The sequence below is a fragment of the Vicugna pacos genome, chromosome 25 (genome assembly GCF_048564905.1).
Source record: "Vicugna pacos chromosome 25, VicPac4, whole genome shotgun sequence".
NCBI classification, from domain to species: Eukaryota; Metazoa; Chordata; class Mammalia; order Artiodactyla; family Camelidae; genus Vicugna; species Vicugna pacos.
In genome coordinates, this window is record NC_133011.1 from 36604796 (window position 1) to 36618890 (window position 14095).

The 14095-nt window shown below is 51.9% G+C and overlaps 1 long non-coding RNA gene across 1 annotated transcript; it reads right to left on the bottom strand.

Moving 5' to 3' along the window:
- Positions 1-8993: 8993 nt before the first annotated feature.
- Positions 8994-13894, bottom strand: LOC140689184 (uncharacterized). The gene is made up of 2 exons (XR_012064072.1): positions 13470-13894; positions 8994-9320 (listed from the first exon to the last, which is right to left on the bottom strand). It is a non-coding gene; the product is annotated as an uncharacterized lncRNA (long non-coding RNA).
- Between the last annotated feature and the right edge of the window lie 201 nt (positions 13895-14095).

A 14095-nucleotide genomic window follows, 5' to 3' on the forward strand; every position in this document is an offset into this window, starting at 1 on the left:
TGTCCTGTAGGTGAGAGGAGGCACAGAAGTGCACAGGGTGTCTCTGAAGACCACCTACCTTCAGTCACCCTCAGGCAGTCTTTGCAGAGCAGTCAGCCACACCCCGCCTCCAGTCTTTCCTTTGCCCCTTTTCTGAGTCACTTGAATATTCTTCCAAGAGTCAGGCAGCAGTGACAGTGCCAACACTGAGCGGATGCTCCCTGAGCACTAGGACAGGTACTTTCCAGACAACAGCCATCGCACAGGGTAGATTTCTTTTCCCCTTGCATAAATGAAAAAAAGATGTTTGGAGGTTAAATAGTTAGAGGTTTTAGGTAAATTCTGCCAAGTGGAGAGTCATATTTTAAAATTCAGATGCATTCAACACGCAGGATGGAGACTAGGCAGGGGACCAGCAGGACCAGTAGAAGCCAGGGAAGGATGCCCGGATCACCCTGCTGGGTACCAGACAGGAAGCAATCACTGCTCATCCATCACCTGACACCAGCCGCTGCTGAGTGCAGCTACCCACAGACGAGATGATGGCATTCCAAGTGGGCAGGGGAAGAGGCGGAGGAGGAGAGAGATGAATCAGACACGCGGCACCGTTCCTCCACTGCTCCGAGGCTGGCCAGCCACCGCTGGGACTGGCAGGAGGGTCAGGAGGAATGATAACCACAGTGGCCGCACGATGGCCACCAGGGACCGAGGCTCAGAGATGACCCCCTACAGCCCCAGTGGTGCAGTACCGATGGAAAGGCGGAGGCTCCGAGTTGTAAACGCGCTGCCTGACCTCACAGGGCGAGCACGGCAGCCCTGAACCCCAGTTCATCTGCCTGCCGCTCCGCCCACGCTCAGCTCTGCGGTGGACCCGGATCTCCGAGAGCTGGAGCCTGTCCTCCCATTCCCTTAGATTTCACAACCTAATACTGCTCTCAGAATTAACTTGCTCATTTGTTCAATCATTCATTTCTTCACCCAACAAATATTTCTTGGATGCCCGCTAGGCGTCCGTTCCACGCTGAGAGCTGGGATGCCTGGGAGCTGGGCGTGTGCGCCCCGTCCGCCCTCTCCTCCCCGACCAGCAGCCAGCCCCGCAGGGCCCAGGACGGCGGGTCCGCGCCCTTTCATTGTGAGTCACTGACTGGGGAAAGAATCGCGTTTTCCTCAGGTTAAGCTTCCCCCAGCAGACAGACCTCTCTGTGCTCACCCAGACAGACCTGCAGGTTGACAGGCGGTGTGAAGGGTCAAGTCCAACTTTGATAAGCAGTTCACACCCACAGCCCCTGCACCCTTGTCCTCGGCGTGACGCCGGCCCTTGGTAGCTGCTCAGACAGCATTCCCTGTGCACCTCTGTGCTGGCTTTGGGCTCTCACCGGCCAGCGCCTTCCCTGCACCCCCTGTCCCCTTCGCTCCCAACGGCGTCCCCGCGTGGGAGACAGACGAGCAGCGCTCGTTGCATTGTGCTTTGTCTATCAGCCTGCACAGTTACTGCATTTTTTAAAAATTGAAAGTCTGTGGCAACCCTGCATCGAGCAAGTCCACCAGCACCATTTTTGCAAAAGTATTTGCTCACTTCATGTCTCTGTGTCTCATTTTGGGAATTCTCACACTATTTCAAACTTTTTCATTATTATTATGTTTCCTTATTTTTATTATATGTTTCATTCTTAATATACTTCTTCTGGTGCCTGCGGTCAGTGATCTTTGTTCCTACTGCAACTCGCTGAAGACTCAGATGATGGCTGGCAATTTTAACAGTATTTTTTGATGAGTCTGTTAAAACAAAAAGCTGTGGCAGACGTCACAGACTGCAGCCTGGTATCAACAAAACTTTCATAGTTCCTGGGAAGCCAGGAAAATGCGCGTGACCCGCTTGATAGTGGTGGCCTGGAACGGACCCTGTCGTATATCCGAGGTACGACCGTCATAACACTGTCATTTTGAGATAAGAAAATTGAGGCTGAGAGAGAGGCTTTCTCAAGGTCACCAGCTAGTGAGTGGGTGGGACAGGATTCAAACTCAGTACAGTTCCAGAAGTCTCGGTCACCTCCCCACGCCACTCTACAGGGAACTTTGGAAAAAAGTCTGGAAGGAAGGTACTTGGAGATCTTGACAGTGGTGGCACTTGGGGTGATTTTTACCTTCTTTTTGCTTACCTGCCCTCTCAAGTTTGCCCAGAAAGCACTGCTCGTGGGCTTCAATTCCTTATCCAAGTATAACACTCGGACAGTTTTCAAGCTGGCACAAAAGTGCCCAAGGGATGGGGATCATGATCACAACTTGCTGGATTTGGGGGAAGTTAAAATGCGCTGCGATCTGGCAAAGGGCCTGGTTGGTTGCAGACGCTTTCTGATTTCCTGTCTTTCTATTTCTGAGAAAGAAGGAGAGACCACGGCCAAGCTCAGAGTTTTCTCAGCAGCAGATTCCAGAGCCCTGGCTTTGGGGACACAGTTTGCAGACTGCCCCCCGCCCTGTGATGTTGGGACAGAGGAGAACCTGGACCCGTCACACCTCCCACTGCCCACAGGCATGGCGGCCCCGTCAGCAGACACGGGGGATGGAAGGAAGTTAGGGCTACCAGGGAGGGGCCGCGGGCCTGGCCGCCCGGGGGCGGACACTGAACGGAAAGGAAGCTCCACCGCCTCCCGCCCGGGCGCCCAGCGCGGTCCAGCTGCAGACGCACGGGACACAGGAGGTGCGCTTCTGCAGTGAGTGGGCGAAGCTGTCATCTCCACCCCGCGGAGAGAATGTCAAGACACAAAATTATCACTCTGTGCCTTCAGCTTCTCAAAGACCCTTTGTGAATCAGGAAAGAGAAGGAAGAGAAGAGAGTGCAGAACATTTCCCTGGATGAAAAGAGCTCCGTGCGGCCGCCCAGGCAGCCCTCGGGAGGCTCCAGGCAGTCTGGGCAGGAGCCCGGGAGGCAGGTAAAGGGAAGAGAAGCCACAGTTTTCAGTACCAAGGGGGTGATGCTCCCACCACAGCTTAGGTGCTTTAGCCCCGTCCCCTCTTGGCTGAATTGATTTTAACAGCAACTCTGTGAGTTTAGCGTTCTTCCACTGATGAAATTTAAGGCCCAGAGAGGTGAAGTCACTTATCCACTATCACACAGCTTGAAGGGGCCGAGGTAGTGTTTGAACCAGGCCCCTGGCTTCAGAGCTGACTCTTGTGAGCGCAGCATAACAGCCAGCCCCTTTCTGACAAGTGTCCAGTTAATGGTTGTCTAGCTGTGTTGACACAGAATTTAATCCTCACACACCAGAGAGGGAGGTGAAGTAAAGTTTTTGGATGTTCGGGGAGCTGCTTCCCAGAAAATGGAAGCGCATTGGCCGTGGTCACAGCCCTGGACGGGGCAGACTGGGATCAGAGCCAGGGCCCCGAGTCACGTGCAGACCTCTTTCCATACAGGTGGCGGCGCACAATGGCAACATTTTTTTTTTCGGATTGTTGAGGGGAGATGGGGAGGGGCGTTGCAGGGGAAAGAAAAGTTTTCCTCAAACAAAACTCTTCTTCAAAGTCCAAAATGTGGAACAGACAAGAGGCAGGGGCACGGTCTCGCCCGACACAGCCGCTAAGGAGCTTCCCGGAGCACGCTTTAGCGGCCGCCTCGGGAGCCCGCATGCCAGTGTCGGCCCTGGGGAGCCCACGCGCAGCGCCGGGCTCTCAGCTTCTAGCTGCCACCTGCTGCGCCCGCCGGCTCCCCTGCGCCGCGCTGCGACCCACATGATGGTACTTAAACCTCACGACAGTCCTGCAAGGTGCACGTTGTGCCCTGTTCTATAAGCATGGTTTCCAGAGGGGAGCCCACCCCGGCCGCGCCCAGGATGCCCTGCCTTTGCCGGTACCCTCAGCAGCTCCTGAGGGCGAGGACCTGCGTCTCTACGGCAGTGCTGTCAGTGATGCAACCCAGCCCTGGAAATAGTGCCCAGCGCACAGGAGGTGCTCTGTGAATATGTGCTGATGGCCCGGGTGGGGTCTGCTGCTCTGGGACAACCTGAATGTACGGGGGCCAAGGTCAAAGTGCCCCTCTCTGTCTGTGCTGGAAGGGAGGGGTGTGCATCCACAGTCTTAGTCATTTGGAGGGGACCTCATGACACTTCAGAGGTGGCTGATGGAAGAGGCAGGGTATCGCCAGTAAGGGAGTCACCCTGACTCTGAATCTACTGACCACTGTCTGCTTGAGGCCCACAAGGAAGGGTGATACTTGTCCCTCTGACTCCACGATGTCTTTATCTGAGGAAGCAAATGTCTGCCCAGATGTGCAGAGAGTGGTGGGTCTGAAGAGAGATTAAGCCCTGGGCTTGCCTGACGTGAGCCAAGGGCCCAGACGGTCTCCATTGCCAGGGCTCTGTGCGGCGTTCGGACAAACACAGGCTCCTAATGGGGCCACCGTTCTCACCAGGGGCGTGGCTGCCCACCTGCTCGCGGGGCCAGGGCAGAGGCCGACGCGTGGTGGGGAGAGCAGACCTCGCCACGAGTGACCAGGAAGGAGCCTCGGGGTCAGACAGCCCTGACCCAGGGCTCACCTCTTAGCTGTCACGTGACATATCCACACACACAGGAGACTATTGCTTCCCGAACGGCGTCCTCGTGAAAGCTGACGTCTGTGAGCCCCCTGGCCTGGTTCCCTGCACAGACCACCAGCTTGTTCACAGCGGCCCCTGGTTTTTTCCGAGCCTGAGCTGCGTCCCGGTGCTGGGACTAGGTTCAGGTCGGCCAGCAAGACTCGGAGTCTCGGGCTGGGTGGGCCTCGCCTCCCCTGGGAGAGTGGCCTACCCACTGCCGTCGTCTCTCCTCTGTCTGGTCCAGCGGCAGTGCTGGTAAACGTGATGCCTGGGCAGTGCCCCAGGGGCCTGGGGGCTGGCGAGTCGGCCGTGCCCTTGACGAGCACGCTAAGCACGCCTGGAGTGGTGTCGGGGCTGAGAGCTTGAGGCTGGAGCTGCTCTCGGCTGGGGGTGCCACCCCACAAGCTCTCTTCCCAGACAGGCCCGTGTGGGTGAGGGGCCAAAGGAAACTGTACTTGGGTAGTTTCTGGGCCTTGCGATGGTTAGAGACGCTGTGTCCCCTGTCTCAGTGTCCCTCACTGAGGCCAAGCGATGTACGTGTGATGAAGGAGTCTGCAGACCTGCGTTCACTGTGCGTTAGAGCAGGAGCAGAGGAAGCGGGTCCCTGCCCTCGTGGGGCTCACGCTCTAGGTGGGGAAGAGAGAGAACCAGGAGCTGCCACTGGCCCGGATCTTTGCTCATTTCCTGAACTGATTGCTGCCCTTGGGAACTGAGCAGAGTGATGCAGGTGTGGGCTTGGGGCAGAGGCCACATGCTCGGGCAGCCCTGGCTGGAGGTGGCCCCTGAGTGGACAGCCTAGGATCAGAGCAAGACAGTAAGATACAAGACAATCAGGGTGGAAATAGGCAGCAGCAGCACCATTTACAGCAGCCAAGACATGGAAGCAGCCTAAGTGCCCAGCGACAGGCGATCAAACAAAGACGATGAGGTATACGTGCAGTGGAATACGACTCAGCCATAAAAAAAAGAGTCAAATGATGCCATTTGCAGGAACATGGATGGATCGAGAGTTTATCATACTGAGTGAAGTAAGACAGAGGAAGACAAATATCATATGATATTATTTATATGTGGAATCTAAAAAAAAATGGCACAAATGAACCTGTTTACAAAACAGAAACAGACTCACATAGAAAACAAACCTATTGTTACCCCAGGGGAAAGGGGGCGAGGGATGAATTAGGAGTCTGGGGTTAGCAGATACAAACTACTACACATAAAATGGGTGAACAGCAAGGTCCTACTGCAGAGCACAGGGAACTGTATCTGGTAGCTTGTAATAACCTGTAATGAAAAGAACACAGTTAAGTCACTGCTGCACACCGGGCACGAATACAACCTTGTGAACCAACTCTACTTCAGCCAAAAACGGAAAAAAGAAGCTGCAGGATGGGAATGTCCAAGGCAGAAGGGCCAGCGAGGGCCTCCGCGGTCCCAGAGCTGCGGGAGTGCGTGGAGGGAGGGGCAGGGCTCAGAGGACACTGCCGGGACCAGGCCACGTGGGGCCTACGCGCTGCGTGTGGATTCCTCCTAAGCCCATGGGGAAGCCAAGGGCAGGCTCTCAGCAAGCAGTCTTTTTACCTCCCCTTTGTCCTTTCAGAGACTCCCCCGGCGGTTGAGTTGCAGCGTGCTTCGTCAGGCGCGTGAGTGGGAGCAGGAGGTGACCCCAGGCGTGGCAAGCAGCTCAGGTCGAGGGGGCGCAGTCGTTGTCATTACCTGTAATACCGGGGTGTCAGGAGCTCCAGCTCCCAGATCCTTGTGGTTCCAAATGTCTCAGGGTTTCCTCCTCCCCGTGGGCCAGGCACCAGCAGGTGTCACCAGAGACTGAGCAAAGTTTTCACTGCGGGCACCCATGGTGGAGAGGGTCTTGCAGAATTCCCAGGGCATCCCCCGGACCTTGAGATGTTGTTAGCTCCGACAAGTGTGCCAAGCAAGTCAAGTAGCTCCATTATTCCGGTGAGAAAACAGGCTTGATGAGGTTTCATGAGTCACCCAAAGGTAGACAACCTTCAAACTGATGGAGCTGGCATTTGACTGATGGCCAAGCCCCACGTTCCCAGCACATGGAGTCTTTCTGGGGAAGCAGAGCTCAAAGGGAAACCCCACACTGGTGTGGGTGAGGGGACCATCTCTTCTGAGAGGCTATAGTCAGCGGGGAGCTTCTGGGGGCGCCGTGAAGCATCTCTGCTAAATGGAATTTGTGGATGGCGGTCACCACGTGCAATCGCAGACCACTGACCAGCAGGATTCAGAAGAGGTGCCATCAGGATGCTGGACACTCGGGTTCGTGTTCATTTGTGTGGGGATGTGGCGATCATAAGCTGATGGTAAATGTCAGCTCATTTGCCCTCCATCCTTTTTTTTTTTTTTTAATGTCTGCTGTGCTTTCTCTGGGGGAGGTAATTAGGTTTGTTTACCTTTTTAACAGAGGTACTGGGGGCTGAACCTAGGTCCTCATGCGTGCTAAGCATGCACTCTACCCCCGAGCTCTACCCTCCCCCCACCCATTCTTTAATGAGACTCAGCGCCCACTCTACGCTGGCTCACGCCTCACTGGGTCCCTCTGTTCCCAAAATAGTTACCAAATGTCCACTATAAGCGGCCCTTCTCCCAGCTGCTGGGAAGGGGGCAGCGAATAAAAGACAGCAACCCCTGCCCTCCCGAGGGTTGCTTTCTACTTCCTGGGTTTAGTATAATTTTTTCAGCCTCTCCAGGTGGGTGTAATTCCCTTCAGTTAACAGATGGGCAAACTGAGGCTGCGAGAGTAAACAGCCCACCCAAGACATACAGCCAGGAAGCCAGAGAGACCGGATTCAAACGCAGGTCTGGCTGACCACTGGGGGCTGGTTTCCACCCTTAGTCACGACACCCCCCCCAAGGGAAAGGCTGGGTCAGTGACGAGCCTGGGGAGCCTGCGCTCACGGGGGCCCCAGGGAACAAGTCTCTGCCTGCCCACGGCGGCCTCGGTTTCTGCGTGGACGTCTGTTACACCCCTGCTCTGCACTGGGTGCTTACCAGGTGCTTCTCATGCCCCACTCTCTCCAGCCTTGACCATCCTAGGAGCCACACCCCATTTTGCTTAAGGAGATGCTCGGAGAGGTTCTGCCACTGCGCGTGGCAGTGGAATTAAGGTTCCAACACAAGGCCCTCCATTTGTCCCCTCGCTCTGCCTCCCAGGGAAGGGAAGACCAGAGGAGGGAGGACACATCTTGATGGCAGACACTGTGCTGAGTGGCTCCACTACTGAACCTGGAAAGTGTAGGTTCCAGCCCGGCTGCGTTTTTGGAAGCGTCATTTAACCTCTGTGTGACGTGGCTGCCATGATAGTATCTATCCGGTTTCCCCCTCGGGTGATTTGGCTGGTGCGTAACAGTCACACAGAGGGAGGTTTTCTCATCACGCATCCATCATCATGTCAGGGGGGTTGAAGTCTGAGGCACGGAAGGTGTGGGCAGATTTGGGCTCCGAGGATGCTCCCTGGAGCACGCCATCACGGCTTCTCCCTGGACGCGGAAGCCCCCGGCTCACAGGCTGGGGGCGGGGCTGCTGTCCCTGCAAGGCCCCGTCCGTGCAGGCGCACTGGGGCCCTTTCTGAAGAGGCCCACCAGCTGGAACTTCTCAAGGTCGTCTTGACCCCAGCTGGAGGAGACAGGCCTACGGTAAGGACCAGGCGGCAGTGGAATTTTGCTACCAGAGGCAAAGGAGAAGGAAGACTCAGGACAAATGGGTTGTGTAATGACCAATGAAGCCGGAAGGCACGCACTTCGGGGGCGGGGAACCGGTGTGAAGGCCTGCACTGCCTCCCATTAGCGGGGTGACGTTGGGTCGAGCACCGGCCGTCCTACGGTGCGTGGAGATAATGACGTGCGCTCAGAGATGCTGAAAATGTCGAAGGATAATTAGCGTTTCCTGGGGGTCCATAAGGCATTTTAGATAATTTTGGTGTTTGCTTTGTTCTTGTGAAACTGCCTTTTTCTTGTTACCACCACCGTGTTGGCCATCAAAAGAAGCTGGGGAAACACAGAAGATAAAAAAATCCACCTCCCCACCCAGAAGTAATCAATGTGGGTGTAAAACCCAATTTCAGGTGTTTGCCACTTGTATATGAATATTTGCCAACAGAACGTGAGTGGAGCACACGTACCTATCTGTAACCCGCTTTTCTCGCCACCTAACGAGCTGTCACGACCCTTTTCCCAGTTCAACGAGCTCATGTCTATGACACGGTTTCAGGGACCACGGTGTGTGTCCTTACGTGGATGGTATAAATGTCACTGAGCTGATTCCTAGCTGCTGACAAGTAAGTGGTTTCCAACGTGTGTTCGAGTCTCACAGTGAAAAGCTTTATATACTTTACTTCCAATGTTCTCACAAAAGCCTTGTGAGGTGGGCGTAATCGTACTCATTTTTTAAATTAGATAATACTGGAAAGTATGCTATAAGCCGTAAGGCATCACAGAGGTGTGTTATCAAAGGTGTGTGAGGAAGAGGGCCCAGCCCTGCCCTTTCCTGGGTTTTGAGCTTGATGACACTGGTAACAGCGGCTGACAGCCTCTGGAAACACCTTGCAGACGCTCTTGCACACCCTGAGACGATAGGGTAGCGTATCCGACTGGCCAAGAACACAAGTCTGAGGACGCGGATGTGAGGACGCTGGAGTCCCCACGCTCGGCCAGAAAGGACTGCCGAGCTGGCATGACCTTTGGGGAGCTGGTAGAAGCTCTATGAAAAGAGTCTATTTCCTTTGAACAATTCCAAGTCTTGTGACTCATCCTAAAGGGAAATAAAGTGGAGGAAAAAAAAAAGCAAACATAAGTATTTTGCTGCAGTACTGCTAAGGACAAAAATTTTACATACAGAACAACCCAAGTGGCCATTCACGCGGCAGTGGGAGTGATTAAATAAACACGCACACACAGTGGGATTCCAGGCAATTCTTAAAACGGTGGCTATAAAAACGTACTCCTACTTATCAACATGAGAAATGCTTCCAGAATATGGTTGGAAAGATAAGATTGTAAAGAATGCTTTCCGACTCGCTGGCATTCCCTAAGTGCGCCGTGCAGGTTGTTAGCTTTAAAGAAGGGAAAGCAGCGAAGCTTTGCGCACGTGGGGCGTGCGTGCAGGCTCGTACCTGCAGACGTTCTAATCTACTCGGGGGCCCATTTGTTTCTTCATTCTTGCCCCTGCGTCCTTCTATTTTGCTTTTGTTTCCGAACAGCTTTATTGAGATATAATTTGCACAAAAGAGTTAAATAATCGTGCCGTCAGGTGGTATTTGGCCGATGCGTGCACAGTCCTGTGGCCACCGTCACAACCAGGGCATAGAACGTGTCCATCGCCACCGGAAGTCCCCGCTCATCCCTCCTGCTCTGAAGCACTTATAGCATCTATCAACATGGTTTGGTTAAAATCTACCTTCCTCCTGTTTGTCTTCTATTTGTTCCTTCTGTTTCCTCTCCCTTTTTTTCTTCTTCCTGCCTTCTTTTGGCTCAACGTTTCATTTCGTTTTATTTCCTTTAGCGTCTTAGCTATAGCTCTTGGTTTTACTCTTCTAAAGCGGGCATTCTAGGGCTCAGATAACATTGCATCACTTCACAGATTCAGACTCGGCATAACTTTAAAACCCTGACGGCGTCCTCCCGGTCCTTTCCCGACCTCCAAGCGCTAGTTCTTCCGTGTTTAGATGTTACTTGGTTAAAATCCCACAGTTGAAATTACATTTGCTTTAAACAAACATTCAATTATCTTTGAAAGGTATTGAAGACAAGATCTATCTTATCTTTGCTCAAATCTTCACCATTTATGGGCCTTTCATAAAGACGATAAAAATCTGGATAAAATCTGAGTCTTTCATTCATAGACCCACATCCCCTTTGATAGCTTTCCTTGTGCCAAAGAACGTCAGCATTTATTGTAGTGCGGTCCTGCTGGTAAGCATCAGAAAAAGTTTTGTTTTACTTTTATTTTTGAAAGATTTTTTTTTTCAGATCAACAGGGTTTTTTCTTTTTCTGTACTTTATTTTATTTTATTGAGTTATAGTCAGTTTACAATGTTGTGTCGATTTCCAGTGCAGAGCTCAACCCCCCAGTCATACACGAACACACATGTATTCATTGCCACACCCCTTTTTCTGTACTTGAAGATATACCGTTGTCTTCTGGCTTGCCTAAATTCGGTTTGAAAATGCCTTTATTCTTCATCCCTTTGTGTGAAGTGTGTCTTGTGACTTTTTTCTTTGGGCGATTTGAGATTTTTATCACTTTTTTCAATAATTTGATTGAAAGATGCCTTGACACGTCTTAAAATTTTCTCTTGCTTGCTGTATGTCAACGCTTTCTCCTTTGGATTTATGGTTTTTATTAATCTGGAAAATTTTCAGCCATTACTTCAAACACCTTTTCCTGGCCCCTCTCTTCCAAGGACTCCAATTGCATAAAAGTTGAATAAACTATTATGGAAAAGGCCCCTGATTCTCTACTCATCATTTCCCTCCTTTTTCCTTCCCTGTGCTTCGTTTTGAATAGTTACTATGCGTTCAGCTTCTGCAAGTTTATTCTGCTGTGAATTCCAGCCAGTCTTTTCCATTTCAGGTGCTGTATTTTTAAATCTAGAAGTATTTTGAGGTGTTTTTTAACACCTCCCACTTCGCTCCTTACCACAGTCATGTTACTGTTTGTCTTCTTCAATAACGTGGCCCGTATTTACAACAGCATTTTGAATGGCCTTATCTGATCGTTCCATCCTGCGTCTGTCTCTGTGGACTGGCTTTTCTCCTGGCTCGCAGTTGTATTTCCCCGATTCTTTGCCTACTTGATGGACTTGACCGGATCCCAGACGCTGGGGTGGTGCTGGATTTTGTAGTATTCCTTTAAATTTCGTTGGCTTTGTTCTGGGATACAGTTAAGTTTTTGAGATCAGTGGTCCATTTGAGGGTTGCTTTTCAGCTTTGTAAGGGCAGGTTCAAAGCCGCCTTTAGAGCTAATTTATCCACCCTGCTAATGCAGTGCCCTCCTGAACACCCTTCCAATTGCCCGAGCACCACGACGTCAGCTCAGTGTCCAGCCAAAGGCTAGCGAGGCGCCCTCTGCAGCCTCAAGGGTCCTCTCTCTTGGAAGCTCCCTCTTTGGTATGTTGCTCCACAAATTCTACCCCCCCCTGACCTCCCCACCTCTTATTTCTTTCTTTTCAACTTAGTGTGACTTCTGGGCTCCTCTTGGATCGCCCCTCCCTTTGCTGCAGCCTGGAAGCTGCCGTTAGGCCATTAGCTTGGGCAGTTACAGGGCTCACTTCCCTTTATTCACCTTCTCAGGGAACTCAGTCCTGTGCGGCATGTTTCCAATGTCTAAAATTTATTATATGTATAAATGGCATGAATATATCCATTAGGGATCTATTGCATTATAATATATGTTGTATATTAATATATACTAATATATAAACAGATTATATATATATACCCAAGTGAAATATATATTCAGTTTTCTAGTTGTTTAAGGTGGAAAATAAATTTGGTCCCTTGTACTCTCTCCTGGTCATAAATGGAAGTCTCCTTAACTTTTTTTCCAAATCCGTGGCAAAGTCTGCCTGTCGCTGAGCCCATTGAAAGCCCGCCTTGGCACAGTGGATCTCTAACAGAATGAAAGAGTTTTGAGTATGTTTGCCCAGTTGTTCGGCCAAGACATGATTCTCGGGAGCTTCTCTTCTTGACGCAAAAGCCTGTCCTTTTGTCCTGGGGGCCAGAGCATCTCCAGGGCTCTCAGGATAATTGTGGCCGAGGTCCGGGCAGGGCGCAGTCCCGGGGGTTGTGATCCTCGAGCAAATTTGTTTTGAGGTTGCAAAGGGTTTATATAAGTTCAGGAGGTCTCACCAAAGAGCGCTTTATAGCTTTTACAGATTGTCTCCTCAAGGCCCAGGAATGGACTAAATTGTGAGGACGTGGGAATAAAAGTGTGGCGTGGCAGAAACGTTTCTAAAAGAAGCCATCCAGCGTCCTGGCTTCTGGCCCCTGCGTTGAGCTGAAGGGATGTATGACTTTGGACAACTCACCACATCCCACTGGGCTTCCATTTCCTCTGCTATGTGAGTCAGAGTTTAAGACTTGAATTCCCTTTGGCAACTGTTTGCATCTTGAAGCGCCTTCTTTGCACCTGGGGGAGGCCTTGGTTGGTCCCCATAGAGCACACCCCACTGCAGTGATCCCCCCCTCTGAGCCTCCGATCCCCTTGCGGGCAGAGATGGGGCACCACTTGTCATGACTTCAGAGCCCAGCACAGAGAGGGTGCTCAGCTCATTTGTGAGGATTGGGGAAGGAAGGGAGGGGGAAGAGAAGACAAGGGAGGAAGGAGGGAAAGTGAGGCTGAAAGAAAGGGGAGAGGACAGGATGGACAGAAATTTGGATGATTCAGAGAAACACAGAGGGAAACTCGGGAGGCACTATTCACAATAGCCAAAATGTGGAAACAAATCTAAGTGTCCACAGATGAATGATAAAATGTAGTACATACATACAGTGGAATAGCATTCAGCAACAGAAACAAGGGGATCCTGCCACTTGCAACGTGAATGGGCCTTGGGAACATTAGGCTAAGTTAAATAACTAAAGAAGTAGAAATTCTGTGGGATTCCACTTGCAAGAGGAACTTAAAACAGTCAAACTCATAGAAGCAGAAAGTAGAATGGTGGTTTCCAGGGGCTGGGAGGAGGGCAAAATGGATAGTTGCTGGGCAATGGGTATAGAGTTTCAATTATGCAAGATGAAAAAGTTCTAGGGGTAGGGGAGGAGCCTGGCAGTGGGTCAGAGCTCCACTACGTAGCAAGGTGATTACATGTTTTTGAGTCTCAGTTCCTTTATCTGAAAAATGAGGATAAGCAGACAAAGCCGTCTCAGGGGTAGTTTCGTGGTAAATGAAATAACATACGTGAAGCAGGAAGCAGAAGTCCTGGCACAAGGTAGGTGCTCAGTAAATGTGAGTTTATCCGCTTCTGTCCTCCACCCTCTCCCTCCCATCCTCTGGTTGCCTCACATTCTATTTCCTCCCAGTCGGCCCCAAGTTGTTCCCAAGGGGCAAGGGGTGGTGAGGTGGAGGATGGAGTGGGGCGGACCACGCCTTGGACCCCTGGGAGGCAGCGCTCTGGCACCAGTGCTCTGAAGGTACAGAAATCATGTCCAGGATTCCTTGCAGATGTCAGCCCATCACCACAGCATCCAACATTCACTGTCGAGAGACCAGGGCGGGGAGGGGTGATGAGTAGAAAGCAACTTGGAGAGAAACACTGGGATGTGGCGCATGCTGGCCTGGCCTGAGCGGAATGTAAGCCCTGTCTGATTTGGAGGGTCCAGCGGCTCCCATCGCATGGGACGCTGGCTGGGATGAGGCACTGCTGATGTGTTGCCAGGGTGGCAGGTGATGCTCATGGGTAACATTTGTTTGTGACATAAAGGCAGGATGTGTCTGTGTCCAGACCACTGAGCTGTGTCTTTCTATCCCAGACCCTGGCAAGTGAGCTCTGCCCCAGCCCAGCTAAGCCATCGTGGTGCAGTCTG